Here is a 26,664-nt window from a genome sequence, read left to right as displayed (position 1 = left end):
AGCCATTACGAATGCAGTGAGAATTCAAGCAAAATGACACCTTTTATTGGCTAACTAAAAAGATTACAATATGAAAGCTTTCCTGGAAACTCAGGCCCCTTCTTCAGGAAACACTACATCTTGCCTGAAGAAGGGGCATGAGTTGCCTCGAAAGCTTGCATATTGTAATCTTTTTAGTTAGCCAATAAAAGGTGTCATTTTGCTTGACTTCTCATTACAAGTTCCAAAAATTCACACTACAAAAGAAGAGTTATGATGTGACAAGCAAAAATAAGTTTCAGTGAAGCAAAATTAAAAATGTAAACATGTTTCATTAGATATACAATCAATCACATATATCACAAAATCAAATGACATTTGTAATCATAAACCACATTTAAAAACCTCACCTTCACTCAAAACAGACAGCACATTAGTAAAAAAAAAAAAGGTCCAGTATGCTATACAACTTCATATTAATTAAAACAATAGGAGCTTAGCAGGGCTGCTGCTAGTAGAATGGACAGTTATCTTATCAGAAGATCTTGCTCATGCACTGTTATCTTCTCTTGCTAAATGAATCTTAGGTTTGAGAGGTCTGTTAATATTTGACACTAAAATGTCTCATGTAAAGGTTCTGGTATTGTGGTTTTTTCCTGGTGTGTATATAAACACAGGCAACTCCAGTTTCTTTATTACACCTTGCCTGAAGAAGGGGCCTGAGCTGCCTCAAAGGTTTGTATATTGTGATCTACTCAGTTAGCCAATGAAATGACTTATTTAAGAATAACACTGTTGCCAAAACCTAAAGAAGTCTTGTACAGTATCATGCATTAAACATTGGAATGCTTGTACGTTTAGATAATATACAAATTTCCCATTGAGTTTTGGCACATACATTAGGATTCCTCCAGTTGAGCACAAGCAGTTAACACACTAACAATGCAGTTTAGGAAATATTTTTCTGTTTCTTCTCAGACAGTCCAAACACATCTGTAATAATGGGTGTATCTGCTTATTACGCTTGTTGATACAATATTGTATGACAAGGTATTACTACAGAGGAGGGGATGCTGGCGCATGCATGCAATTGTCGCTCCTCCCTGTTAACAACAATTTTCGTAAAATGTGCCTTAATCCTGCACTTTTTTATGTTTGTTTAATTTCTTTATTGTACGTATATTTCGTGGATGCAGCTGACTTAAATTGTATGGATTTGAATTAATTTTTACGGACTTTACCTTAACTGGGAACAACTGAATCTGTGGATCACGGGACAAGACCTATGAACATTTTTTTGTACCTGCCGATCTAGGAGCCTGGGATGATCTGTCTCTTTGATTATAGTTGCAATGCTGTTCTGCTCTCGATTAATTTTATTATGCTTTATGACTAAGAATGGATCTAATGTTCACACCCACATGGCTTGTGGCTCTGGGGTGATCATCCCTGTAATACGCAGCGTTACTTGTTTGTGGCTGTATGTTGGAACCTCCAAATCCTTCTACCTCCTCCTGCTATGCTTTCTGCTGCTTTGCTATCGAAGTATTGCACAGTATCATGCTAAAATACTCTCGTGACAAACTGCTTCATATTAAAGAGTTTGTAAAGAGCAAATGGTCTGACTGGAATATCCTAAAAGACACTGGTGTTTTGTGGCGCATGAAATATGTACATCGCGGGTCAGGTCACCGCCACCGCTGGGCTGCGAATGAAAAGATCACAGGCAGCATTGGCACAGGAATATGCCATTCTACTCATGGCCCTGGAAATAGAAGTGCTAGTGTGCCAAATTTACAGTATGTGAAAATAAACTCTGGTCACAGCTCTGTGCAAAAAGAAGTATCAACTTATATTGCATTGTTTAATTCAAGATCTCTTAATGGCAAAGCACTGGTGCTGTCAGAATTCATCATTGACACCAAACTTGATATGCTGTGTTTAACAGAGACTTGGCAAAAACCAAAAGAATTCATGTCTCTCTCGGAGGCATCACCACCTGGTTACACTTTCCTCACAGAGCCTCATAGCTCAAGATAAGGTGGAGAACTTGCTGTAATTGTCAGAGTGGAATTAAACATCAAAAGAATCCCAAATGATTATCCATTGTCTTTCAAGTGTCTGGCTCTTAAATTAATAACAGAATCAGGTCCTGTCTTACTCATTGTTCTTAATCATCCTCCAAAATACAATGCATCCCTCTTATCTGATCTGACTGAACTATTACCCCACTTAAGTTCCTTTTCCAAGAGAGTCATTCTTCTTGGAGATTTCAACATCCATATTGACACTACTACATCTAAACTGAGAAATGAATTCTTATCCTTACTGGACTGTTTTGACTTGACACAACATGTTGATTTTCCCACCCACTCTGGTGGTCATATATTGAATCTGATTTGTACTTCTGGACTATCTGTTGCCAACACTTAACAGCACTGATTTGGGACTCTCTGACCATAAAGCAGTACTTTTCACTGTCTCATTACCTCTCCCTCCTCTTACCTGTAAACAACAAATTTCTTACAGAAACCTTAAAAATATCTGTCCCTCTATCCTTTCTGGATCCATTTCTGATCTTTTACTGTAACCTATTCCATCAACGCTAGATAGTCTTGTTGACCACTATAATACAACCCTTCATTCAGCATTAGATAAAACAACTCCTTTAAAACATAAGGAGGTTTCCTTTAAGCTTTCAGCTCCTTGGTAGAATTCAGAATTGTGATATATAAAAGCAGCTGTCCGACACCTTGAGAGAATGTCACGTAAGTCTGGCCTCACTGTGCACATCCAGGCTTTCTTTGACCACCAAAGAGCTTACAGGGAAACATTAACTAATGACAAGAACACCCATTATGGCAGAATAATAGAAAGTGGCCACGATAACCCTCTACGTAGTTAATAAACTACTCCAACCCGCATCTGCCCCAACTACCTCTTCTACTGAAGTCTGTGAGAAATTCCTCTGTAATAAAATTAAAGATCTAAATAATTCAACTAACATAAATACATCATCTGTTTATATCTTTTCCTGTTTTCCCACTCCATTCAGCTCCTTCTCTAAGTTCTCACCAGTCACATCTGCTTTTGTTAATGACCTGCTTTGTAAGATGAGGCCGACTACTTGTGTACTGGACCCCATCCCCACCACACTACTTAAATCCTGCCTTCATGCCATAATCCTGACTATTACAACAATAATAAACTCATCTCTTGACCCTGGCTTTGTGCCGCTCACTTTTAAAACCGCTTCTGTAACCCCCATGCTAAAAAAGCCTGGTCATAATGCTGACAATCTTAACAATTTTCGGCCTATTTCCCACTTACCTTTTCTGTCAAAAGTTCTTGAGTGTGTTGTAGTTTCCCAACTCACCAACTACTTCACTTCTAATAATTTGATGGAACCCTTTCAGTCTGGTTTCAGAGTACAGCACAGCTGTGAAATTGCTCTGCTACAGGTAATCAATGATTTTCTTATGGCAGCAGACTCTGGACAAACCAGCATATTAATTCTGTTAGACCTCAGTGCAGCATTTGACACTGTCAGACATGACATTCTACTGTCCAGAATGGAGAACATGCTGGGTATCTCTGGCACTGCCCTCTAGTGGTTCAAGTCCTATCTGACTGATAGGCAAGAGTTTGTTAGTCTTGGCAACAGCAGGTCCAGCACAGCGCCAGTCATACAAGGACTTCCAAAGGGTTCTGTCCTTGGTCCTCTGCTTTTCTGTATTTATATGCCTCCCCTTGGCCATATTATTCATAGCTTTGGACTGGGTTATCATCTTTATGCAGATGACACTCAACTCTATTTCAATGTTAAAAGTCGAACTTCATCAGAGCTTTTTCAGCTCACAACTTGCCTAACTGAAATTAAAACCTGGATGGAGCAGAACTCTTTAAATTTAAATTGCAACAAAACTGAACTCCTGCAAATTGGGACTAAAGTGCAACTTAAAAAAATGAACTCATTCCCAGTCAATCTTGGCAGTGATCTCATCAGACCTGCCTCTACTGCAAAGAATCTTGGTGTCATTTTTAATTCCTACCTTTATTATTCCGTCCACATAAATCACACTAAGAAACATTCTTACTTTCACCTCCGCAACATATCACGTGTTCACTCCTTCTTCTCCTTTTCTAATGCAGAGAAAACTTGTCCATGCTTTTATTACATCCCACATCGTTTATTGTAATTCCTTACTGGCAGGTGCCCCTTCTAATCTTTTATCACAGCTCCAGCTCATTCAAAACTCGGTTGCAAGAGTCCTTACACGACCAGCAGTAGCGAGCACATAACACCCATCCTGCTTCACCTTCACTGGCTCCCTGCATCTTACAGGATTGAATATAAAATTCTACTAATAGCCTACAAAACCTTAAACGACCTTGTGCCAAACTACATCAGTGACCTTTTCCATCACTATGTGCCTGTCTGCCCACTAAGGTCCTAGGATTCTGACAATCTAGTTGTACAATCTACACTCCATGGGTGACAGGGCCTTCAGCTGTATAGTGCCCAGACTCTGGAATGACCTACTGAAATTAATTAGATCAGCTGATTCTATTAATTCTTTTAAAAAACAACTCAAAGCTTAACTGTTCAGGAAAGCTTTTAGTTCTACCTGACTTTACTACTCTTCTTTCAGTTTACCTCTATGTCAAGATGCTCATGTAACCTGTGTGAGTGTGCTAGACCATCAATTATGTTGTCTGTTAAGCTTTTTTCTCTGAATTTACAATCTTACTCTTCTTTACTTATTTATCTGGTTTAGTACAATGCTACAGTCATATGAAAAAGCTTGGGAACACCTCTTAATGCTTTGGATTTTTGTTTATCATTCGTTGAGCTTTCAAAGTAGCAACTTCCTTTTAATATATGACATGCTTTATGGAAACAGTAGTATTTCAGCAGTGACATTAAGTTTATTGGATTAACAGACAATATACAATATGCATCATAATAAAATTAGACAGGTGCATAAATGTGGGCACCCCATCAGAGATAATACTTAGTTGAGCCTCCTTTTTCCTAATATAACAGCTTCTAGACACTTCCTATAGCCTTTGATTAGTGTCTGGATTCTGGATGGATGTATTTTTGACCATTCTTCCATACAAAATCTCTCCAGTTCAGTTCAATTTGATGGCTGCCGAGCATGGACAGCCTGCTTCAAATCATCCGATAGATTTTCGATGATATTCAAGTCAGGGGACTGTGACGGCCATTCCAGAACATTGTACTTCTCCCTCTGCATGAATGCCTTTGTAGATTTTGAACTGCGTTTTGGGTTATTGTCTTGTTGGAATATCCAACCCCTGTGGAACTTCAACTTTCTGACTGATGCTTTAACATTATCCTGAAGAATTTGTTGATATTGGGTTGAATTCATCTGACCCTTGACTTTAACAAGAGCCCCTGTCCCTAAACTAGCCACACAGCCCCACAGCATGATGGAACCTCCACCAAATTTGACAGTAGGTAGCGGTGTTCTTCTTCCGCCATGCAAAGTGCTTTTTGTTATGACCAAATAAGTCAATTTTTTTCTCATCAGTCCAAAGCACTCTGTTCCAAAATGAATCTGGCTTGTCTAAATGAGCACTTGCATACAACAAACAACGCTGTTTGTGGCGTGAGTGCAGAAAGGGCTTCTTTCTCATTACCCTGCCATACAGATGTTCTTTGTGCAAATTGTGCAAAATTGTAGAATGACGTATAGATACACCATCTGCAGCAAGATGTTCTTGCAGGTTTTTGGAGGTGATCTGTGGGTTGTCTGTAACCATTCTCACAATCCTGCACATATGCCGCTCCTGTATTTTTCTTGGCCTGCCAGACCTGGGTTGGTTTAACAGCAACTGTGCTCGTGGCCTTCCATTTCCTGATTCCATTCCTTACAGTTGAAACTGACAGTTTAAACCTCTGAGATAGCTTTTTGTAGCCTTCCCCTAAACCATGATAATGAACAATCTTTGTTTTCAGATCTTTTGAGAGTTGCTTTGAAAAACTTGATCCAAGTGTTTCGAGCGACTGGTCAAAGGTCACAATTGCTCCTCCCTCCCCGACATGCTGGATCCTCTCCAATTTGCTTACAGAGCAAACAGATCTACAGAGGATGCCACTGCACTAACAACTACTGCCTTCACTCACCTGGAAAGAAGAAATACATATGTAAGAATGCTGTTTATAGATTACAGCTCGGCATTCAACACCATCATCCCCTCAAAACTCTTCTTGAAGCTTGACGACCTTGGGTTGGGGATGACCATCTGTAGATGGATTTTCTCTTTCCGCACAAACAGGCCTCAAGTGGTGAGAGTCGGCAAACACACGTCCAAATCACTCATTTTAAACACAGGAGCGCCACAGGGCTGTGTGCTTAGCCCCCTCTTGTATTCCTTGTTCACCCACGACTATGTTGCAAAACATGGCACAAACACCATCATCAAGTTTGCAGACGACACAACCATCATAGGCCTTATCACTGACAATGATGAGACGGCCTACAGAGAGGAGGTGCTGGCACTGAGTAATTGGGGCCTGGATAACAACTTATCTCTTAACGTCAGCAAAAGCAAGGAGATGATCGTGGACTATCGGAAACAGCAAGGTGGAGAACACCAGGCCATCTACATCAGCGGCGTAGAAGTTGAAAGGGTTAACAGCTTTAAGTTCCTCGGAGTAAACATCACCGAGGATCTCTCGTGGACCCTTCACATAGACACGGTGGTCAGGAAAGCTCGCCAGCGGCTTTAATTCCTGAGTAGGCTGAGGAAGTTTGGCATGAATGCCAACATCGTGTGGTCGAGAGTCTGCTGACGGGCTGCATTACCGTCTGGTATGGGAGCTGCTCTGCCAGCAGCCAGAAATCACTACAGAGAATGGTGAAGGCAGTAGAGCACATCACGGGCAAGAGTCTCCCTGCCATTGAAGACATTTACCTCCATTGGTGCTTGCGTAAGACAAGCAGCATCATAAAGGACCACAGCCATCCAGCACGCCAGCTGTTCTCCTTGTTACCGTCTGGCAGACGATACAGGAGTCTGGCTGCTCGGACTATAAGACTTAAGAACAGTTTTTACCACCAGGTCATTCGACTCAACAGCAACACCTGAACATCCACATACATCACACCTACATTGCACTACTCACACACAAACTGTACCTGCACACACTCGGAATACGGACTGGAACATGCATCTGCACTTTATGGAATTTGCATCTGTACTTTATAAAACATTATCTGTGCAATAACTGTAATTTGTGCTTGCTGCTCATTCAACTTATATTGCTCTATAACTTCTTTTAAAACATACACATTGTATTTTATATTGCTAGTCTATTTTTAACTTGTAATTTTTTTTTTTATTTTTTTTAGCTTTATTGGAAATAGGCTGAGTGACTTCTTTTTCTCGTCATACACATTTCATTGTATGTTGACCTTGTGTTAACCTATATATGATAAATAAACCTGTTTAAATGTCTTTACCTTAAAGTGTTTTGTTTTTTTTTATTAACAATGGTTCCATACTTTGAGTGAGTGAAGTCCAATCTGATTACTAGTATTTTGGCAATAATTACTAATGACAATGGCACAGGTAAGAACATACAAAGAGGAATTCTTACAAAATTTCCTTTACCAATCCAACCATGAAAGTGCATCTTCAACACTTTCATTTTCCATTGTCTGATATTATGTATATCTGCAACCCAGTGGTATGACTGAAAGTCAGGTAGCGCCATGCCACCTTTTAACTGACTTTTTAATAATTTGTGTTTTTGCCTTCCATATAAACAAGCTTTATAAAAAAAAAAAAGAAGAATTATTGTAGTACTCTGAAAGAGGAAAAGGTTTAAGAAGGATACTCATTTCAATAATATTAACTATGCCCTGCATATAGAGATGAAGAGCTGACTATCCATATTCTACCAAACTACAAAAATTATGTTTAAAAAGATGTTTAAGCTCCCTTGTAACTCTAACTCCCAAATACTTGAACTGTTTTGAAACAGCCAGCAGACAGTCTTCTAATCTATTATGTTCTAACAGATTTACTGGAAAAATAATTCTTTTTCCTGATTAATTGTAAATCCAGAGATAATGTAAACATCATATAGCACATTTATTAAATTCAACAACAATACATTTTGGTCAGTGATGAACTGAACCATATTGCCAGTGTGTACCACTCCTTACCTTATAACTCCTTTTATTTATTACTTTTGACAAAGAAAAAAATGACCAGTGCAAATAGAATTTGAGATATTGGTCAGCCTTGTCTAGTTCCATGTTTTAATCCAAAATAATCTGAGATTATATAGTTAATTTACAGAAAGACTCTTGGTCTTGAGTAAAGGAACTTGATCCAGGTAACAATGCCAAGAGAACACCCACATTTTCACAAAATAGTAAAGAGGTATTCATATTCTACTCTATCAAAAGGTTTTTCTGTGTCAAGAGAAACTAAAACTTATGGGGGAGCAGTTGCTAAAGACGTGTACAATACAGTAGACCCCCACAAAGTCATGGTTCAGAGTTTGCGGCCTCAGTCATTTGCGGATTTTTCCTTAGAACCTAACTAATAATTGTTAGCGGAAACCGCAAATACAGTTGTGCTTGAAAATTTGTGAACCGTTTAGAATTTTCCATATTTCTGCAAAACTATGACCTAAAACACCATCAAATTTTCACTCAAATCCTAAAAGTAGATAATGAGAAACCAGTTAAACAAATGAGACAAAAATATTAGACTTGGTCATTAATTTATTAAGGAAAATGATCGAATATTACATATTTGTGAGTGGTAAAAGTATGTGAACCTCTACGATTAGCAGTTAGTTTGAAGGTGAAATTAGAGTCAGGTGTTTTCAATCAATGGGATGACAATCAGGTGTGAGTGGGCACCCTGTGTTATTTAAAGAACAGGGATCTATCAAACTATGCTCTTCATAACACATGTTTCTGGAAGTGTATCATGGCACAAACAAAGGATATTTTTGAGGACCTCAGAAAAAGAGTTGTTGATGCTCATCAGGCTGGAAAAGGTTACAAAACCATCTCTAAAGAGTTTGGACTCCACCAATCCACAGTCAGACAGATTGTGTACAAATGGAGGAAATTTAAGACCATTGTTACCCTCCCCAAGAGTGGTCGACCAACAAAGATCACTCCAACAGCAAGGCGTGTAATAGTCAGCAAGGTCACAAATGACCCCAGGGTAACTTCTAAGCGACTGAAGGCCTCTCTCACATTGGCACATTGTTCATGTTCATGAGTCCACCATCAGGAGAACACTGAACAACAATGGTGTGCATGACATGGTTGCAAGGAGAAAGCCACTGCTCTCCAAAAAAAGCATTGCTGTTCATCTGCAGTTTGCTAAAGATCATGTGGACAAAACAGGCTATTGGAAGAATGTTTTGTGGACAGATGAGACCAAAATAGAACTTTTTGGTTTAAATGAAAAGAGTTATGTTTGGAGAAAAGAAAACACTGCATTCCAGCATAAGAACCTTATCCCATCTGTGAAACACGGTGGTGGTAGTATAATGGATTTGGGCCTGTTTTGTTGCATCTGGGACAGGACGGCTTGCCTTCATTGATGCAAAAATGAATTCTGAATTATATCAGAGAATTCTAAAGGAAAATGTCAGGACATCTGTCCATGAACTGAATCTCAAGAGAAGGTGGCTCATGCAGCAAGACAATGACCCTAACCACACAAGTCGTTCTACCAAAGAATGGTTAAAGAAGAATAAAGTTAATGTTTTGGAATGGTCAAGTCAAAGTTCTGACCTTAATCCAATTGAAATGTTGTGGAAGGACCTGAAACGAGCAGTTAATGTGAGGAAACCCACCAATATCCCAGAGTTGAAGCTGTTTTTTACGGAGGAATGGGCTAAAATTCCTCCAAGCCAGTGTGCATGTATTATCAAAAGTTACTGGAAATATTTAATTGCAGTTATTACTGCAAAGGGGGTCACACCAGATACTGAAAAAAAAGGTTCACATACTTTTGCCACTCATAAATATGTACTATTCGATCATTTTCCTTAATAAATGACCAAGTATATTTTTGTCTCATTTGTTTAACTGGTTTCTCTTTATCTACTTTTAGGACTTGACTGAAAAATCTGATGTTTTAGGTCATATTTATGCAGAAATACAGAAAATTCTAAAGGGTTCACAAACTTTCAAGCATCCTTGTTACGAAGTATCCTTCGCAATTTTTATGGCTTTTCTCGTGGCAATACTGTACTGTAGAGAGAACAGGAAGCAACTGTAGAGAAAACTGCGGCTTGGGATGGTGAAAGTAGCCAATGAATTTGAAACTGCAACTCCCAGCAGACCCTGCAGTGGCTCTGATTGGTCTTCTGCTGAGGGTGCTGGGGCTGTTTACATTAAAGGATGTAAATGCGGCTTTTAAAAAGGGGGCCGGTGACCAAAAGCAAAAAAAAAGTTTTTGTAAGTTGAGTTACCTGTAATTATTCATTTTGTCCTGGATCGTTTCGTATGTCTGGATTGTCTGCCGTCTGCCTGTGTACATGAGGACTATAAGTGGATTCATGGCCATCCTGAAAAGAAAAAAGTGCTCCTGAACCAGTTCACCGGTCTTCACCATTTTAGGACCTAGCAGTAGGACTTTCTTTACATTCCCATTCCACGTGCAGATCTCTGGACTATCTATTTTCATCATTACATTTCATTCGTTGTCGTTTTTCATGAACTTTTTCATGATTTACTGTGTGTGTTTTGTTTGTGCTTTGTTGTATTTAATGTGTAATCGCCGTAACGGGAACAGGGGTGGTATCGTTGTTTTCTTATTTCATTTGTTTTCATTACATTCTTTATTTGCTGTTTGATTACCAGTTTGCTTTGTTTTTGTCTCTGTTTGTGAGTGTGCGCGGGTTGGGTTTAAGGCTGGGTGCGTCCCCGGAATAAATAAATAAATCACAGTCTTCTCGACGGTGTGAATCTTAGCGGCACCGGAGCGCTACAGCGTTTTTCATTTCTCCTTGATGCTGACTGACTATGATGCATCTCCAGCTGAGTGTTCTTGTGTTTTCTTGGTTTCTCTTAACCCTTAAACCGTCACAACCGGCTATACAGTATTCATTTCCCAATGCCATTTGCGAGCACGCAAGAGGTGATCAGTCAGTGCCGTACATTCGTTGAGCAGCCAGCTCATGACCACTGCCAGCCCCATGTGAACAGGGGGGGCTGAACGCACCCCTAGAAGACACAAACACTCTTCAAAAACCCCTTCTTAAAAAACGCTGATAGATTACCTTCACATTGCTCCCTTACTTGCTGGGTTTACTTGCGGCTGTTCTGTCATGTGATCTGCTTATCGTGCGACACTACGCTTAATTAAAAGCCTGAACAGCACCTGTCTTTTTTGGCTGATTGCTTTGTTTCTTTTTCCTCCCCCACACATTCTCTGCTCCTGTGGGGAGTTGTGCTCCCCTATGTTGTTTGTCTATTTTTTAATTGATAACTAACTGCATACTGAGCTTCTTTTACTTCTGAAACAGAGCAGATGCCCTAAACTTACATTTTTCTGAGGTGTTTACTGCCAGAGGTAAACACAACTACTAAGGAGGTATGTTTGTTAGTGAAGTGCATCACAGGAAAATTAATGGAAGGAAATTAAGGATAAGATTGAGCAACACATGACAAGGACAGGAGTTATTCTGAACAGTCAGCATGGGTTCAGAAGGGGAGGTCGTGTTTTACTAACATGTTGGAATTCTATGAGGAGGCAACAAAGGATACGATAAAGATTAGCAGATAATTTGGAATCCGTTATATCATTAATTGCATACAGGCTTGGGCAGATTTGTGGCTAACTCATTGAGTACTTCTACAAGCTCTTGTCTCTCTCCTGTGTTTCTGTGCAATTCTGTGACCCAAGCGTGACACCCTGCAGTACTGTAACCTCACTGTCCCTGGGATTGAGCTGCTTCACTAGACTAGCCTGTAAGCATCAGTGCTTACCTCTGTGTGCTTGAGCACAGCCAGTTCAAGCGCAGTTGGCTCAGTGATTTACTGAGTTTCATCCATGGCATCAGTTGCACTTTGTACATATTGTTCCAGTACTTTTTTAAAATGGTTTTTACAGTTCATTTGCAGTGTGTAAAATGATCAGTGTTGAGTAATTGTGATGCACTTTGCATGAAAAAAAATGTGTTCCATTAAAATTTCACTTTTTCTTTGTTAATTGTGACGTTGACTTAAAGTGCAGCAAAAAAGTTTTTGGTGTCCAGGGATGTATTAACCCCCAAGTATGTGGCAACTTAAGGGTTAAAGCCCCAAGATGCCGCCGAAACGAGCTGCACCATCTAAGGCTTCTGGCCATGAAAACACACTTGCATGAATTACAGTACATTTAGCGGTAACATCGGTATTTTATATTCTAGCACTGTGGGAGACATAGCAGTGCAGTATACAGGTTTACCTTTACATTCTTTATTTTTAGGTAATGTATTAAGCTGAGTTTGAAATTAAATTAAAGTGTTTGGGGGCATATTTAGGGTTTAAACTATGAAAATAGGCATTTTTTTAACCACATCCAAAACTGGCGGGTTCTGCAACCCCCGCAAATTTTGGGGGTGTACTGTATATCAAACAAACAGTAAATATTTGACTATAGCTACCTCCCTTCAATAAATCCATTTTGGTCTTATGATATGACAGTATTACAGGCAACACATTCTTAATTCTTTTTGTTAGAACTTTGGCCAATACCTTAACATCATTATTCAGTAATCAGATTTGTCTATAAAATGTAAACTCAAAAGGGTGTTTTTTATTTGAAAAGGTAGTGATCAGCAGTTGTATTTTGCTTCTTCTAACATAACTAGCATTAAAGGAGCAAGTTTAGCAGCCATTTCTGGATAATTTTCTGCCCATATAGCTTTCTTACTTTTTAAGGAATTTATACCATTATGAATTTGAATAGGTTTGAGTAGTTTGTCCAGTTGCTCTACAAAGAGTGTACTAAATTGAAACAATTCAAATTTATCAAAAAGGTGTTAATATGAGCTTGTACTTTATTACATTCTGATGTGTATACAGACTTAAAATATTCTTCACATGTATTAGTCTTTGCTTTATGCTGATTAAACTGTGTCCCTTTTGCATTTTAATTTTTGCTATTCTGTTTTGCAGTTCCTTTTTATGTATTTGTTGAACTAAAATCTTCCAAGCATTTTATTCAAAATTTTAAGATGAATGTTGTTACTTGAAGATTATTTGTTGTTTCTCCTGTAAGCAAAAGATTAATTCCTGTTTATAATGACAGCTATTTTTGTATAGTGTGTGGCTGGGTGAGCTTGTATATTCTTGCAATTCCTGTTTATAGTGACAGCTTTGGAAATGTCAGTAACTAATTTGATGCCAGCCTAGTTTTCAGTTTACTTTAAAGAGACACATATCATAATCTCTTAATTTCACGTGTGAAAAATTCCCTAGTAATAAATCTGCCAGAGGAGGACAAAGAGGTACTATATATGGCATAGGAAAGGTAATATTTGGGGCACCAGCTTTAGATAAATGTCACAAACACACCAATAGGACATTTTCTAAGCAAGAAAACATCTTCAAAGATGCCCAAATGGTTGGTATATAGGGGTTCTGTTGCTTTAATCATAGACCAAAAAGCCCAAACATTTTTTCTACAAATCTTCCCCTTTATGTAAAAGAAAGTTAAAAGAAATGGTGCTAAGGTATTGGACGATGCTACAAGACTGGATATTATTCTGGGGATGGTTAAGAGTATATGCCATGGGGGATTAAATAGCTGCTACCTACCTGAAGTCTATGATGTTACAGCCAGTCATGTGGGATTGGTCGAAGGCTTATTTAATCGAAGGGTTTTATAGATACTGCTGTTTAACTTAAAGAAAGCAATTACAAAGCTCTCTTGCCACATTCTGAAACCCACTGATAACATTTAGTACATGTAGCCTGTCCTGAATAAAGCCATAAAATGATGACTTAAGTAGACATTTTAAATAACTAACAAGTCTGTGTTCCGCCTGAAACTACACATCAGCATTTATCAGGCTGTATGGATAGCAATATTCAAATGTACTTTGCTTAATGTTAATATTTTATGAGTATTATCAATAACACATTATTTAAGTTGTATCTTAACTCCTGTTTGTCCATTTACCCTGTGTAATTGTCTGAGGTTATAGATGTAGAAAGGAAGGAGGGGAGAAGTTATAAAGTAAAATAGCTTATAGTGGTAAGTCTATGGGATTTGAGGCACTCTGACAAAGGCTACGCATTAAAGACTACAAAAGGGGAAAGTAGAGTAATATAGAGCTCTACCAAGACAAAACAAAAACCATCTAAATATATGTCTTGTTTAATAATGACAACAAGCAATGAGGACAATATCTTCATTTTGTTTGCCAGTAAGCAACTTCACAATTTTTAAATGTAAAATTTATTTTATACTGAACCTGAAAAACCCATGGGGTGGAAGAAGTTCTATAATAGGTAGTGACCTAATGGGGCATATTAGAGCTACAGCTGATGTTTATTGGAAAGCTTTACCTGCTGCACCAGGAAAATTGAGAATGAGAGGATTATGCAGTTTAAAGAAAGAAGAAAATAAGTTATTAACATCTGAATCTTTTCATGTAAGGAGCCATTTGTTGGTGTGGAATCTTTTCATGTAAGGAGCCATTTGTTGGTGAGGAGAGGCAATCTGGGCATGATGAAAAATGTAAAGATGATGCCCAGAGAAGTGTGTGCAACACAAAATTGCTTACATTTAGGAAATCGTCAGTCAAAGGTACACAGAGAGATAAGAGAAAGGCTATACCAAGGCTGAATGTCTGGAAGATAAAGGAAGATAGTGTGAGAAGTAAGTTTGTGGAGATGCTAGTAGCAAGACTGGATGAGGAGGCATAAGGGGTTAAGGGGCATCTAACATTATAGGTAAATGAAAAATGATGATGAATGTCAGCTGGGATAAACAAAGGAGCTACGGAGAAGCAAAAGTCATGGCTTGATGATACAAAGCAACTGAGTAAAGGATATAAGGAGTGGCAGAAAACAAAGGTGAAAACAACAATGTAATATATGAGGAAGATGACTGGACAATGAGGTTCTCTGTGATGGGGAGGAAGGGATTTGTGCCCGGGGGAGGTGGGGTAAAAAAACGATGAAATGGAAACAATGAGTTTCAGAGCAGACAATCACAGGATCACAGAGATCGAATGAAAAAGATCTAGAGCACAACTGGCCAAGATGGGTGAATCCAAAAATGGTAGATAAACCAGTGCTGATGATGATGATGATGATAATGATTGAAAGGTTATAGCTGTTCCATTCATATCTGTAAATTATCTTAGAAACTGAGCTTTAAATAATGTGGTTGAAAGGCATGTTTAAAACAATCTTGGACTCAAAAAGTCCAGGACCATGACCTTGAAATTCAGTACAATGCTGGAAAATTAATAGTTCTGATACTGTATGAGTAAATAAATACATGAAACTGTCACAAGCACAGAAAATCCACCATGGTGCAGTGGTTATGGGCTATTCACCTCACATCTACCATTTTCCACCATCTTAAACAGTACTATGCTCAGGCAGCAGTAAATCATGAATGGAAGACACATTGTTTAGAGCTCATTAACTAATAGTTCATCTTATGCAACTTCTCATTGCTTTATTTTTCGCTATACTATTTTTTATTTTCCTATCCATAGTTTTATGTCCCAAATGTGTGTCTGTGATTCACGTGCAATGTGTAAAACATGCTCAATTAGTCTAAAACAATTGTGTTAACAAAACAAATCAAATACTGGTCCACTGCAGCCTCTTGGTTCACATTCTTTCAAACAATAAACTAGATGGATGGATGGAAGGATGGATAGATAGATACTTTATTAATCTCAAGTGGAAATTCACATAATTTATGTGAAATTATGTTAAACATTTAGGATATTCGCTATTTTCATTAATTAGTGGTGTTTTTCAGCTTATTCTTGGATACAACTACAACATTTTGCTGTTGACTTTTACTGGTGCTTCCATCTCATTTACGATTGCTGTCACATGGTTTACAAAATGTTACATGATCCTACACTTTTAAAGAGGATAGCATGCAATAGTAAGTGTTTGGGTTTTTGAATTAAAATAAAATCTTGGTTCAGATTAAACTAACAAGAGAAAAAGATTACATTAGAATTTCGAACCTTTCTGCTTGTATTTTTCCAACTTTAATTCTTGCTATGCATTTTGGATTTGTTTAAACAATCTAGTTGGTTTCTCTTTCCTACTTCTGGACCATGTTTCATATCTTTCTAATCATAAGATCTCTTTTTCCCTCTCTTAATCCACTTTTCTATTAACCGTACTTCTGGAACCACAAATTCTCACCTCTGGTGATATAGCACATACTTTATATATTAAGTAGATTCAATTGCATATGATTAAATGGAGTTGACCTCTTTATTTTTTTATAATAGTCCAAACTGTGTTTTAGAATAGAAAATTAGATTATTAGATATTAAAAACATAAAATGTTTTGTTATTGTTATAATGTATTTAGGCTTAGGCACAACACACTGCACTTGTGTGCAAATAACAGCAGCACAAAGCTAATTAGAGACTAAATATGTAAAGTAAAAATCATTTCTAACATCACTGCACACGTTAGTCCTTTTAAATTGCACTGACATGTCGTATTGAACAATAAGGAAAGAAACTGCACCTTTCTTTATGATTGCTAAATATGCAATATACCTTTGTAAATACTAAATGTACTGTTCTAGTAATTCTGAAATAAGTTATGTTCTTATATATAATTTTTAATTTCTGCAAAATCCTCTTCATACAGTAAGTCCCCTACATACAAGTACGAAAGAGTTCCATTCTGAGAGTGCGTTTGCAATTTGTAAGTCCAGCAAAGTTAGCTTATTCACTCAGCGAACACAATGCAACCCCCAGCTTTCAGTTCCTATAGAAAACATGTACATAAAAAAGTGATTTTAAAGGTTAATATTTGTATTTTTTGTTACACATTTCTAGAGAATTTTAACAAAAAAAAATAACTGAAAGTTATTTTTTATTTCCATTGTTTTCCAGCAGCTGATCTCGGTACAGTAGAATCACTTAATGCTAGAGAATGAGCCTACGTATGCCTATCTATCATGCCACTCTTTCCTGAACTCATCTAAAACATCATTTGTACTATATGTACAGTAAAAATAGCTTTTAAAAGTTAATATTTTTACTGTGAAATTTTTGAGACCCCAACAACCCCCCACTGCAATGTGTGCTGAAACTCTGCAAATGCAGGCAGGAATTGCTTATCTGCAGCCGGTGGGTACAACTGCAAGTTCAGAGGCTTGCTGAGTAATGAGTCTAAAGCCTGCTGGTTGATGTGGAGAAAAAGTGTGATCACTTGCTGTTTTCTCATGAAGTCTGTCTGTTCTTTAAATTTGAGAAGGGAGTGACTTCAAGATGACAGCAGTGTCATTGCGTGCATGCTGGGGTTTCTGAGAGTGCTGAAGAGACAGCTCCCATATGGATAACTTTGAGATGACAATAAAACTGATCTTTTTTTTTTTTTTTAGAAATCTAGACTCACCTTCTTCTCTCTAATGCAAGTCTGTGACCCACATATTATTTATGTACAGTATTTTTGTATTGATTTCAAATGCATTTTAACAACAAACAACGAAGTTCTTTTTTTCTTTCATGTTTTCAGTCAGCTGATCTCAATTACAGCTAGCAAGTTGGCATACATAGCAAAAATATGTTTCATGATCTTGTCCACAGGGCTGCTGTCTTCATTAAGGCAAATTAGGCATTCACCTAGGGCACAGCATAAGGGGGACATGGGGCTTACATAGCTGCACGGGTTAGCTACCAAAAAATCGGTTGGCACCCTGTTAGGCTTGGCCTAGGGTGCTAAATAACCAACCACCAGCACTGCTTGTCATTGTTCTTTAGAATATTCCTGAAGGTTGAATGGTTCATATTATATGAACAAGCGACGTTGACTATCTGTTCGCCTCTCTCTGCTCTCTCAATTATTTTCACCTTTGTTTGCATCGTTATCGCTTGGCAGTTCTTAGCAGTACATCACAGCTGCTATTATGCTTAATCCTAGACATCTTGGGCTTGAAAAAAAGCATGCTAACTCAATGTAAACAGAGATACAGCCAAAAGCAAAACCACTTGTAAAGGATGCACGCATGTGCTGAGAATGTAAGAAATACTAGCATGGGTTTTGCGTTCTGCCTAACAGCAGATATGAGAACTAATGTATGTACTGCCTCAAAATTTAAAGTTACAGCACAATTTGTGTAACTTTTCACTTATTTAAATAATTTTTAATTTATTGGACATCCACGTTCGTATCTCTGAATTTTTGTAACTTGAAGGTTCGTATGTAGGGTACTTACTGTATTGCTAATAAACAATTACTTTGTTTTTTTTTACTAATTGTGTCAAAGTGGGCAATTCAAAGTAAACTTTTTTGAAGAAAAAAAATAATGCCATTAATTACTTACTAGTAGAGCAATATTTTTTTGGGCTTAGGTTTAGTTAGAGCTCTTATTTGTTTTTTGTAGTTTTAAACAGCAGGTTTTAATTGTTGCCTGTTTCTTAACTAGCCACCCATTAATAATGAGGCACAAATGACAAAAGAACCACCAGCTCTCCAGCTAACATGCCTTAATTTAAACCTGCGTATATACAGTAAATCATGAAGTACTGTGTATGTATTAAAACAATGTTTTGAAATAAATGAGAGAGAATGTAAGGTCTAGACCACAAAACATAAGAATATTGTTTTTAGAAAATTAAAAACCCACAATATGATAAAGATTTGCCTTGGAAGAATCAAAGCACTAACAAGCCAAACAATTAAATACCAAGTTTCATTACTGACTTCTAATTATGAAAATGGTTAGAATGAAAACTTGCACCTACTACAGACCGCCAGGACTAGGGTTGTGTACCCCGCTCTAAATTTTTCCAAGCTGTTCCATAATAAATCATGCCCTCCATCAGTTTCAGGCTTATAGTCACAGGAAGGAGGGCCACATTTGACAGGCACTTTACAGCCCAATCGAGTCAAAATCCCTCCAAATACCTATTAATATATTTCAAGCGAGCAATCTGTCACCCAAATACACTTTCCTACCTCCCAGCTACAAACTTCTGTGAATGTCACTCAATTGATTGGCCAATGGGTCCATAATATGAATGAGTGGTTGGGGTGAGAGGGTTAAATTTTATGTGTATTTTTTCTCAAAAGGCTAATTTTCAATGTTATAACTCACAGAGAGAAGCTTTTAAATGTATTTCTTTAAATGCAGAAAATGAATGGTTTAAAAAAAAAAAAAAGAGTCCATTTAGCTATGTGTGTTGCATTTTTTTTTTAGTTGAAACAACATTACAGACAGTAAAAAGCTGTGTCCTTGTGCATCTGTGAAGGAAAAAAGTTACAAGGTTATTTCAATGATGAACAAGAAATAAGGTAAGAGACCCAATGTTTCAACTGTATAACCTTCATTGGGGGTGTTTTACCAAGATATTGGGTCTCTCACCTTCTTTCTTGTTCAGCATGGATGCAATAACCTTTTAATTTTTTTTTCTTATTGGAATGCTGCGACATAGCTAAACCCAAGCAATACAATTACAAATATTCTGGTGTAATACATTTTGTTGACACAGGACCGATCATATTCAAAGATATGCAACCAAATACATATATGTTTCACACAGTTTAATGGTTGCAGTCAAATAAGAATTACTTACCAACTATGATGCAGGCTTTATCCTTCGTATAATCTCAAATGATTACTTGTTTTAAGTCTCAGTTTCATAAGTGTGCTTCAAGGAATACCTCCCAGGTCTGTGTGTAAGGTTGAGAGCATGAACTGATATAGTGCGTTGCCGTAACCACCATATGACAAACCACTTTAGGACCGAGCGCAGAAGTGCAATGGGTGACACATCAACACCACACTAGTTCAAATGGAACAGTGTAAGGTTTTGTTTTTACGGTGGCTGTCAATCCTGCCACCAATCTCCGAGTTTTCCCTGCAAGTTGAAGGACCTGCTTGCACGGCTGGATGCAAGTTAACGTCATACCCAGGACGGAGCAATTCCAGATTAAAGGCTTTGCTCAAGGGCCCAATGATGTGGAATCAATTAAGGCATTTACGGGATTTGAACTGGCAACTTTCCGATTACTGGTGTAGATCCCTAGCTTCAGACCCACCACTCCACCCTGTGTGTAAGAGGAAAGAAAGTTCTGTTTGAGTACAACTACTGGAATTTTGATAATTTAAAATTTTTAGTAAAACATTTGTGGGAAAATATAATTTTACTTTGATCACCATTGTATCTATACCAGTGGTTCCAAAACTCGGTCCTGGGGACCCACTGTTGCTGCAGGTTTTTGTTCCAACCAGATTCACAATCAGTGATAATAATCGATAACAACTGATCTCATTTAATTAGCTGGTCTTTTTTATTCTTCTCTTATTCTGCATTCAGAAAGACAACAGTATGGTTTTTACTTTTTACATTTATTCTACATTTATGAGACATTAATAAATATTTTGCTGTTTTGTAAAGCTATAAATGTTTAACTTTCTTTTGTTGTTTTCCTATGTAGTTTGCTCCCTTCATTTAACCCTAAAAGTGACAATTAACAACCAGCATAGCAGACACCTGGGATTATGAAAGCTGCAATGACTTCAGTGTCAGGCTCTCTAATTAGTAAGTAATCAATTAAATAACCAGAACACCTGAAAAAGTAAAATGAAAATTAGATTGAAAATAATGTTAACGACTTAAAAAAAAGACATATCTATACTAATAAAAGGCAAAGCCCTCACTGACTGACTGACTCACTGACTTATCACTAATTCTCCAACTTCCCGTGTAGGTACAAGGCTGAAATTTGGCAGGCTCATTCCTTACAGCTTACTTACAAAAATTAGGCAGGTTTCATTTCGAAATTCTACACGTAACAGTCATAACTGGAACCTTCTTTCGTACATATATACGGCCATAGCCTGCAGCTCGGTCGCCTGTGAGGCGGAGTTTTGTCTCGCATCATCACGCCTCCCACGTAATTGAGTACCTGCCTATATAAGGCCGTCCGTCGGCAGCAATCCAATAGACACGCTGCTGCTAAATATTCGCGGGTGAAGGACTGTGCTTATGCAAACGAAGATGAGATGGTCATGGATGGACTAGTGTTTGGCACAAACTCAGCAAAAGTGCGAGAGAAACTTTTAAGTGCCGGGTCTTAGCTAACATGAAAATAAAGCCGTGGACTTTGCAAGATCACAAGACATACCACAAGCACAGCTGAGATCCTTCGATGCATGTACTCCAAGCGGCTCGCGTGAAATGACTGTGAACGCAGTACGCAGAGAACAAGGAAGAGCTGCAAAGAGCGCTGAACAAAAAACGCATTACGCAATTGAGAAGACAGCAAAAGAATATGAAGCGAGTGACGCATACAAGCATATTCATAAATGCAGCTACTGCGGAAACAAAGCACGGTGTAAACCGTAATTTTAAATTAAGTTTAAAGACACGCTGCTGCTGGCGTTTGTCATGCCTACGACAAATACGATATTCGCGAGATACAAGTTTAATGAAAAGACGCAGGGTATAAACAAGACTTTGGATCACTTTGTAACAGAGTTAAAATTGCTGTAACGGAGTTAAACTTGCTGGTGAAGGACTGTGCTTATGCAAACGAATAGGAAAGCAAGGTGTAAAGCTTAACTTTAAATTAAGTTCATAGACACGCTGCCGCTGGCGTTTGTCATGCCTAAGACGAATACGATATTCGCAGATACAAGTTTCTGGTGAGGGACTGTGCTTATGCAAACGAAGATGAGATGGTCAGAGATAGAATACTGTTTGGCACAAACTCAGCAAAAGTGTGAGAGAAACTTTTAAGTGCCTGGTCTGAGCTAACATTAAATAATTGCTGGTGAAGGACTGTGCTTATGCAAACAAATAGATAGCAAATGTTACGTTATTTTTAAAATGTTTCCTTTTCTTTTTCATAACTTCTTTAACACACTTCTTCTCCGCCGGGAAGTGCGGGTATTTTGATAGTTCCCCATATAACTGCTTATTAAATATCTGCCAAACTTAAATATGTTCTAGTGTGTGCAATTTGATTTAGTACCAAAATGTGGTACATGTAAAATTACAAATTAGTAACTGCAGTGTTTGACATAAAAAAAGAATATTTTGGCAGACAATGAAGTAAACACGCAGCATTTATTAATTTAAATAACTATATATTTTTTCCCTGAACTTGATAAAAACTATCCCTATGTACCTTTGTATCTTTCCCAATTTAAAGATTTCTTAGTTCTTGGAAGAATTATAATGTCAGTAAAAGTAACCTTAAAGTACTGATCATCTACTGCTAAAAGTCAAATCTGGAAAATAAGCAGTTCTTGTGTTAAGATTTAAGCTCAGATACAGTAGGCATTTTGTCAGCTAACCAAATGCTAGTAATCTGAAAGTTTTAGTAAATAACACTAGTCACTCTATTTATTAACTTTAAAAATGGAAAATGGTTGGAAAATGGATGGATGGATAATGTTTTTGACTCATTTAATACACAACATTGAGTTGGCCATCAAAACTTGAATAACCACACCAATTTAAGACAAGATTAGACTCCTTGATTCTGCTGAAACGGCTGTGCTAGAGGGAGCAATACCAAGGGAAAAGTTAGGACAGAATTTTTCTGATAGACAAACCAGTATCACAATATGGTTAAGTAATGAGCAATCTTGCAAAATAGCCAGTTAATACAGCTTTCTAATGTGTTATGTGGCAGTTGTGGCAACATTTATTTAGTAAATATTTGAATCTTCCACTGCTAGGTTAAAGCCTCTAACACAAGGTAGAGTACTATAATCAACATATTTTTGACAATTATTTTTTTCCAAATCTGAGGTTTTCTCACTACTGTATATGAAACACGTTTGTAATACAAAATGTAAGCTTTTACATTACTCTGCATACGTTAACTGAAACGTACTAACAGTAAACATTATAAATACCCATTATTTTTAGTGGCATTTTTCTCTTCCAAAAAATCTATGGAACAACAGAGACACCTAAAGGCTAATGGAGAACTTGATCAGCTTGCATCAAAAACATAATGATTACTACTTTTGTAAAACAGAAGGTAGATACTAGATTAATAGTGGAACGAAAACAGAAAAAAACATTAGTTAAATATTGTTAACTTAGCAAAAAAACAACTTTAGTACAAGTACACATTATATTACAAAAGCATTTTAGTATAACGTTTCACAAGCAAAAAACTGTTTAGTTGTGTTTGGCATGCATGACCATTATTAGAGTATACATAGTAACTCAAGGGTGTTCATTATATAAAGCATACTTTAGTGCATGACAGTTTAATTAAGTGAATGCTGGAGTGAACAGTTGTTCTTGAAATTAATATGAATGTAAGTTAAAAAATGCAAAGGAGGCCTTTGAAAGCAATCAACTTAAAATTGGAGTACAGCTGGAGTCTGAATAGAAACCTTATTAGTGATTGTCTGAGAGATACCTCTGTCTATCAGTGCTGTATTTAATTTTTATGTAAACAGATTCATCGTTTGATGATGGGTACTATTTTAAAACATAAGACTGCAAAAATTTTATACAGGTACCATTTTATTTTATTAAAGGTTCGGTTCACAGAGAAAAAAAATCTACATGCTTAATTCTCATGCCTACTTATTTTATTTTTTTTATTTATTGATTTTTTTTAAAAGCAAGTAACATTCTATACAATTACACAAAATGTAACAGAACTAAACTCAACCCCCACCCAAGAAGCCTACTTATTTTCAAATGGGTATGAAAGTGTCAGGAATTCGCAAGACAGAGTAAGCAAAATTAGGTTTTATTTTTATGTCTTTTTTTCAGTTGTTGGTATTGATGTTTTAGTTTGTGTTTGCTGAAGTGCCGCTGATGAATTAAATAAATACTCCACCAAAAGAGGATAATTTTATGTTTTTAATCTCGTATTCATGGGGAACTGAGATAAAGTTTCTGATAGAATGCCAATAAGGGGATCAACAAAAGAAAAAAAAAAAAAAAACTGAACAACAGCAAATAATATTCAAACACCCAAAATGTTAATGAAACATTTCCAGAAAATTACAGTGGTACATCAAATGTGAAGTATGTTCAAGCAAGTATGAGTTTTTAAACTAAAGACAGGGAGGGCTCTTGACCAATAAATGAGGAGGAGGAGGAGGAAAGTCTCCTTGAACATCCTACACTTTTATGCACTACTTTCAAAGTGTACTGTGCTACATGCAGGCAAAAAGAATATTAATTATAAATGCAAGACTGGAGAAAAAGACATAAGTGTTTACACTGATAAAACATTGCAGCCATCTAGGCAATATGTAAAAGAAATTAAAAGGTCAAATAAAATGTTAGGAGATATTGTAATACTGAATATAAATCAAAGATCATTATGCGCAGACTGTATGATGCACTAGTAAGACTGCATCTGGAGTACTGTATGCAGTTTTTGGCCTTTTTAGTAAAATGCATTTGATGATTGGATGGAGAGATGCTCTGTGTTTCTGCAGCGTAAGAGATTAGTTCCTGAAGAGGGAAAAGAAGATGTGGTTGAAAGAGGTAACAGAAGACATGACAAGAATTTGTCTTACCCACAAAAGATGCCAAAGACTGAGGAGAGTGGAGGAAAATGATTTTGGGGGCAACTTGGCTAAAGCTCAAAAAGTTAAACCAGTGATTATGAAACTTTAAATTGTTGGATAAAACTAACAGTCATGAAAAAATAAGAACACCCCATGGTTTTTGTTAATTATTTGAACAGGAAAACAGCAAACCCTCATTCAAACAGTGCTTACAGATAAAGGTGATATACTTGAATAAAATCAAAAAGAATTTGAATTTCAATTATTTACATAAACAAGAAAATCAATACATTGATCGGTCTACTAGGGAAAAGTTGATGACACTCTTGGTCTCAGAAGCTGGTATTGCCTTCTTTAACAGAAATTACTTCTTATAGGCATTTTGTATAACTGCCCACCAGTCTCTGACATTAACTCCATGAAATTTTGACCACCTCTCCATGCAAAATCCATTCAGTTGCAAGACATTTGTGTTTTTTTAATGCACTACCTGTTTCAAATCCCCCACAAAATTACAATGGAATTCAAATCAGGGCCTTGATTAGGCCAGTCCATAACCCTCCAGTGCTTCTTTTTGATCTATTCGTTGGTTGAATTGCTAGCAGGCTTTGTATCATCATCATGCTTAAAAAGTCCATTTCTGTTTCAGCTTCAGCAATCAGATAGATGGCCTCACACATTCTCCTAGAGTACACTTTCATATGATGCAGAATTCACAGTTGACTCAATGACTAAAAGCTGCCCAGGCCCGGAGGAAGAAAAGCAACCCCAAACTGTAACAATTTTACTGCCATGCTTCACAGTTGATATGAGGTTCTCTCCTGAAATGCTGTTTTTGTTTGTGCCAAACATGTCTACTGTTACTGTGGCCAAACAATTCTCTTTGATTCATCTGTTCAGAGCAAATTTTTCCAGAAGACTTGGTCTTTGCCTGTATATGTTGAATGCCAAACTGTAGTCTTGCTCTAATGTTCTTCTGGGACAGAAAAGTCTTTTTCCAGGCACACCATGCATGCAGTTCAGATATGTGTAGTCCCTTTATTACTTTCTCACTTTGAAGCCAAATTTTGCAACAGTTTTGGAATGAAATTTCAGAGTTCTTGGAGACTTCATTTACCATCAATTGGTTAGCTTTTGGGTTGAATTTGCTGGACCAGTCAGTCCTGGGTAAATTAGCAATGGTTTGAAATCTATGCTACTTGTTGATGATTGTCCTTATAGTGGAATGAGTTATTTAAAATAATTTAGATTTTTTAAAAAAAAAAATCCCTTGCCAGACTCAGTCATACACAACCTTTCTTTCTGAAGAAATTAGAGAGCTCTTTTAATCTTGGCATGATGACGACAAACACACATTAACAACAAAGGCAACACCAAGCCCTAGAAAACTACTGTATTGTTAAAATAAGACATGCTCCACCTGCATACTTCCCAACCAGGTTCTAATCTTTGGCACTAAGGGTGTACTCGCACTAGCAATTTGTTCCATGCCGGAGCACGTTTGTCCGCATGTGACCAGGCACGGTTCAGTAGGATTCAGGGGCCGAGTGATCATTAAACGTGCCGGGGCACAGAACAATGATGCAACATCATTTCATTCAATACCACTGGAGTTAAAACAGGTTTTTATTCTCACCTTACAGATGAACATGAATTGTAGTCTGCAAGAAAACCTACAAATTCCTCCCTTAACATCACATTTCTCTGCAAAAATCTTCTCGTACGTGCAAAAGGATTAACAACAAAACACTGCTCTGCACACTCAATAAATCTGTAAGAGGGAAGAGCATTATCCTGGTCTGCACAACTCCAAAAAAACACAAAATAAGGAAAATCATTTTTGCATGCAAGCTGTCACTGATCCATGATTACACGGATCTTGTTTGGGCTCTACACAAAGCTGAACGGTGATGACAAAAGCATGCTTGGGCCCAGAACATTAAAGTGCAGTGTGAAAGAAG

At 37.3% G+C, this 26,664-nt stretch overlaps 1 protein-coding gene across 2 annotated transcripts in view; it reads right to left on the bottom strand.

Annotated features, from left to right (window-relative positions):
- LOC120525509 (cytochrome b5 reductase 4) overlaps positions 1 to 26,664 on the bottom strand; it is a 90,203-nt gene that overhangs the window by 51,469 nt on the left and 12,070 nt on the right. The gene's annotated exons all lie outside the window — the stretch shown is intronic.

This window comes from Polypterus senegalus, chromosome 3 (assembly GCF_016835505.1).
Source record: "Polypterus senegalus isolate Bchr_013 chromosome 3, ASM1683550v1, whole genome shotgun sequence".
Taxonomy (NCBI): domain Eukaryota; kingdom Metazoa; phylum Chordata; class Cladistia; order Polypteriformes; family Polypteridae; genus Polypterus; species Polypterus senegalus.
This window is presented reverse-complemented; position numbering and strand designations above follow the sequence as displayed.